General features: G+C 45.9%; 1 protein-coding gene across 1 annotated transcript in view; it reads right to left on the minus strand.

Moving 5' to 3' along the window:
* The window catches only part of ANO1 (anoctamin 1), a gene marked incomplete in the record, with an annotated part of 236,584 nt that overhangs the window by 113,317 nt on the left and 117,380 nt on the right, over positions 1-5,887 (minus strand).

Here is a 5,887-nt window from a genome sequence, read left to right on the forward strand (position 1 = left end):
TAAATCCGGGGGCGGCTCCACCTGGTAATCACACTGGCAGGGGCCCGGGCACGCCGCAGACACTGCACGTGCCCAGAGCCTTTGAATAGATTCTGGTTCTGCCCGACTAGGGAGAGTGGGGAGAACATGGGCCCCGGCAAATGATGGCTCTTTCCAGCAGCCTGCTTCATCCCCCACCAAAGAACCAGGTTTCCGGAAGGTCCTTGTAAAACACAGTTTATGATCCGAGAGACTCTACCCCCAGCCACTCTGAGAACTCCAAGGTCTCATCTACACCGCAATCATGTGTTCATTTAAAAATGACCAGATCGACTGCTGACAAGCCTCTTTTAGCTCAAGGATCAAATTATCAATGAAATGTTGGTGTCATTTTTGGAAAATAGACTTTTTTTTTTTTGGTGACAGTAACCAGTGTCCTTATATTCGCTTTCTATTTCAAAGTCACGAAAGAGAATTCAAAGTTGTTAAAAAGATTTATGATGTGCGAGGGACTTTTAAACGCTCATAGAAAAATAGATTCAAAGCATGGGTTCAGTTTGGTGCAAAAAACTTTTGAAATCTATGCACAGTAATTTTTTTTTTTTTGAGAGAGATATTTTTGCTATAGGGCATGCTTGCTGGAGAGAAAGAGACATAGAAAGCAAGAAATCACCTCAAGGGGGATGGTCACACCAAAATCCCTCTCCTCCATTCACCTCTCGGGATCTTGAGCACGCACACATACCCAGCAGGAGATTTAAGCTACTGGGTTCAGGACTTGAACTGTAGTCGACTACATGGGAGTCTAGCGATGTAAACGTTACGCCATCTGCTGTCCCTGTGTGCACAGTATTTTGATAATACACGTTTCCCATGAACTGTCGGAAGACCCTCAAAGCATTTCGCTGGATTTGTTTCCTTCTTCCTCCTTGGGCGCTGTGGTCCTACTTCAGTATGAACCATAATATACAATATCATATTAATTTATTTTATTTTATTTTTTTTAGAGGTTTTTGCTATAGGGTGCGTGCACTTGCCAGACAGACAGAGAGAGACAGAGAGGCAGAAAGTGAGAAATCACCCCCTGGGGGGATGGCCATGCCACAATCCCTTCTCCTCTGTTCTCCTCTTGGGATCTTGGGCACGCACGCACACGTGCCCAGTGTGAGTTTTAAGCCACCGAGTCTAGGATGCGAACTGCGGTTGACTACATAGGAGTCCAGCAACATAGCCATTACACTAACTGCTGGTCCCACAATATCATATTAATGTCAGCCACCAAGAATGCCAGACTCTGAATTAAGCACTCTGTAAGGGTTACTTAAATAACCAAGGGATGTAAATATTATTGCCACTTTCATTTTACAGTTGGGGAAACTGAGGCCTAGCAAATCAAAAAGATGAGGTAGAGGTCTGGGATCAGATCAGGATCAGTCTGACTTGAACCCTAGAGGCTCCTTGTCAAGCACGAAAGTTTGAACCTGTGGTTTGGAAAGAATGACATGAATAGAGAATAGATCTCTTGGGATCAGACAAGGCACACGGTTCTCCAGGCCTCGGCTTCCAGGGAGTGGCTTTTTCTTCAAATGGCCTCTCCTGCCTCTCACGGAGCTAATCTGTTCTCCAGTTAGAAAACGGCATGCTGAATAAAGCCTGCATAGTAGCAGTATTGTTCAAAAAGCCGCAGGGCTGGCCAGGTGGAACAGAGTGAAAACCCAGCAAGAATCAACTGCTAGTCTCTCCTGAGTGGCATCTGCTAAAGCCTAACACAAAGTGAGACAGACAGAAAACTCAGAGGGACCAGCAAATAGGAAGGTCTTTGGGGCAGGCAGGTGAAATGGTGGTTAACAATGTGGTTGACCGTGGTTCAAATCCCAGACCTGGCAGCTTGAAAATCACACTGGGTGCATGTGCATGAGTGCCCAAACTCCCAAGAGGAGAATGAAGGAGAAGGGATTGTGACCTGGCCATACCCGCTGCAGGGTGATTTCTCATTTTCTCTCTCTCTGTCTTTCTCTGGCAATTGCATGTGCCCTATAGCAGAAAAGCTAAAAAACAAAAACAAAAACAAGGATCTTCAAAAAGTCCAGGGCAGGACCAGCAGTTAGTGTAATGGCTATGTCGCTGGACTCCCACGTGGTCGACCGCGGTTTGCGTCCTGGATCCGGTGGCTTAAAACTCACGCCGGGCGCGTGTGCGTGCGTGCCCAAGATCCTGAGAGGAGAATGGAGGAGAAGGGACTGCGGCGTGGCCATCCCCCCCTGGGGAGTGATTTCTTGCTTTCTATCTCTCTGTCTCTCTCTGTCTGTCCAGTGAGCGCATGTGCCCTATAGCAAAAACCTCTCAAAAAAAAGAAGTCCAGGGCATGCTGCTCTACAACCCATACTACCTGTTTACGTGCATTCTCGTGTCTTCCCATAGCAAAATTGAAAACGCCATTCCTCCTTCAATATATACTCCCTCCAAACAGAGAAAGAAAGTAGAACTACGGCTTGTGCACAGCATAATGTAATGTTCAATATAAAATAAAATGGATATATCTATATCCTTGATTTGATCACTACACACTGTGCATGCTTTACTGTAAAACCATACTGTATCCCACAAAGATGTATGATGGTTATATGTAAACCAGAAATCACAAGAAACCAAACCAAACCAAAACAAGCAAAAAACCTCAGGGTGAACTTCTGCACACCTTAGATCTTTTTTTTTTTTTGGTGGGGGGAGGTTTTTGCTATAAGGCATGTGCACTCGCCAGAAAGACAGAGAAAGACAGAGAGACAGAAAGTGAGAAATAACCCCCTGGGGGGATGGCCACACTGCAATCCCCTCTCCTCCATTCTCCTCTCGGGATCTTGGGCACGCATGCACATGCGCCCGGCATGAGTTTAACCCACTGGGTCTGGGACTCGAACCGTGGTCGACTACATGGGAGTTCAGCGACATAGCCGTTATGCTAACTGCTGGTCCCATGCACACCTTAGATCTCTAAAGTATGTTTATCTGTATAAACTCAGATTATCAGAGACATACTCCTCCCCAGTAACTTTACTGGGTTATGTGTAAAATAAAAATGGGAGCATGACTTTATCATTTACTCTTTCCAACAATTTGAGAATAAAATATTCCTATTTCACTTCATGTAAAACAAGGGGCCAGCAGGTGGCGTGGTAGTTAGAGTGCTGGACTCCCACATGGCTAAAAGTGGTTCAAGTCCCGGAACCTGGTAGCTTGCTTTCTCACTTTCTGTGTGTGTGTGTGTCTGATGAACACATGTGCCCTACAGCAAATTTAAAAATAATACTAATAACAATAGATAAAATGAAATAATTCTTTAAAAGATAGTAAAGTAAAACAAAATGAAACAAAAAGTTCATGGCAAATGCATACTATAGTAAAGCCAGGCATGGCTTTCAAAGTTGTTTTGGACCAAAATAAACTCATGCTTTAATTCCATTTTTCATAAAATTTCTGAAATCTGCTTGTAACTGTTTCTTAGCTTCAAAGTTAGGAAGAAACTATTTGAACTTCTGTTGGGAGCAAATCTCTGTTTTGTGATCATTAAAAAATGTTAAGGCCTCTCACACACTTTGAAACTCCAACAGGAACCATTTCTGCTGAGGACTCACAAACTCTTGCCAGGTAATAGGATCTCTGGAAGGCGACAGAGACCCGCAGAGATGTTCTAAAATATGTTGAACAAGATCCTTGGCCCAAGGCTCAAGGTAGAAAGAGGCTCCATGGAACCTTTTTTTTTTTTCTTTTTTAAAATTTGCTATGGGACCAGCAGTTAGCGTAATGGCTATGTTGCTGGACTCCTATGTGGTCGACCGCGGTTCGAGTCCCGGACCCAGTGGCTTAAAACTCACGCCGGGCACGTGTGCGTGCATGCCCAAGATCCTGAGAGGAGAATGGAGGGGAAAGGATTGCAGCGTGGCCATCCCCCCTAGGGGGTGATTTCTCACTTTCTGTCTCTCTGTCTCTGTCTGTCTGGTGAGCGTATGCAACCTATGGCAAAAACCTATCCAAAAAAAAAATTGCTATAGGACATGTGCACTTGCCAGACACACACACACACACACACACACACAGGGAGAGAGAGAGAGAGAAAGTAAGAAATCACCCCCCGGGGGGATGGCCAAGCCACAATCCCTTCTCCTCCATTGTCTTCTTGGGATTCTGGGCCTGCCACACACAGGCCTAGTGTGCTTTTCAAGTTGCCAGGTCTGGGACTAGACGCTCACAGTCGGCCATGTGGGATCCAGCTTCAGCATACCACTAGCTGGCCCATTCACTGAGTATTTCTGATCGTCTTCAGAAGTTCTATCTACTTGTGAAACAGTTTACAACTAACTAACTTTTTTTTTTTTTGGAGAGGTTTTTGCTATAGGGTGCGTGCGCTCGCCAAAAAGACAGAGAGAGACAGAGAGACAGAAAGTGAGAAATCACCCCCCAGGGGGGATGGCCACACCACAATCCCTTCTCCTCCATTCTCCTCTCGGGATCTTGGGCACGTAGGCACGCACCCGGCGTGAGTTTTAAGCCACCGGGTCCGAGACTCGAACCACGGTCAACTACGTGGGAGTCCAACGACATAGACATTACGCTAACTGCTGGTCCCACTAACTAACTTTTTGGTCTAACTCTTCAGAAGACATTCTTGTCCCTGGACCAAAAGCATTCATTATGTAAGGACTCAGTGGTTCCTGTTGATGAAATAGCAAACCAATGCCAACTTTTATTTTAAATCTTCACTGCTGACTCACTGTCTTCCTAAGTGTTATGGTTTGGATAATGGATTATCCTTCAAAGGTTCATGCTTTGAAATTTGGTCCCTGGTGTAATGGTCGTGGGAGATGATGTGACCTTTATGAGCTGAGGCCTACTGAGGCCTCCCATGGACGCATCAACCTCATGAATAAATTAATGCTGTTTCTCAAAGCTTCAGCGAGTTCTTCCTCTCGTGAGAAAGAGTTAGTTCTTGAGAGAACGGGTTAATAAAAGGAAGATGGCTGTCCCCAGGTATCTCTCCGCATGTCTCCACCATCCTCTCTGCCTCTGTCAGCAATGTGACGTAGCCAGCCTGATGTCAGCCTCACACCTTTGGACCTTCCAGCCTCCAAAACTGTGCATCGAATATACCACTTTAAAAAATAAGTCATATAGTGTCAAGTATTTCTGTAAGCATCATGATAACAGATGATTACTTTTTTGCTCTCAAAGTGTTTTGGAGATTTTTTTTTGATCCTTGATTAATCCACACAGTGGATCTGCAACCTAGAGGCGTTTACCCAATACTCATATAAGAAAGGACACTCAGGCGCAGAGAGGTTAAGCTGTCAGCCAGGGAACACACAGGAATTAGCTATGAAGACAAAGGAAGCACCTGCTGAGCCAGGGCCACTAACAGCCATCTCTACACACCTTCATCCCTCACGGCAGCCAGACACGGGAGCTGAGTGGACCTCTTGGGACCGCCCCCCACCCCCCCTGAAAACTTCCTCTTGAAAACATTCTTAGGCTTTGCTAGGAAAAGAGCTCCAGAACAGTGTTCCTGAGTGTCCTAGATTCCAGAACACCAGGGATCATTCACTTCACAGATTTGGGAAACTGAGGCTCGGAGGAGAGCCAGGCCCATCCAGGGAGACGCCTAGGAGAGCTTCATCCCCATTGCCTCTGAATGGGCAGATCTTCCCAGGAAAGGAACTGACCAGAGGCAGGAAATGCTTTGACCCTGAAGGTCATTACTGTGAAGGCCAGCCCCTCTTCCAGAGCAGATGTGGCCCTGAGGGTTGGTCTGGGGTTCTCCGAAGCGTCTGGAAATAATTTCTGTCCCCTCTTTAACAGCAAGAACGAAGTTTTCATCCAGTCCTTCTTTAGGAGCAGGTTAAAGCTCAAAGGAGCC

This window comes from Tupaia chinensis, unplaced genomic scaffold, assembly GCF_000334495.1.
Source record: "Tupaia chinensis unplaced genomic scaffold, TupChi_1.0 Scaffold149501_1, whole genome shotgun sequence".
Lineage (NCBI taxonomy): Eukaryota > Metazoa > Chordata > Mammalia > Scandentia > Tupaiidae > Tupaia > Tupaia belangeri.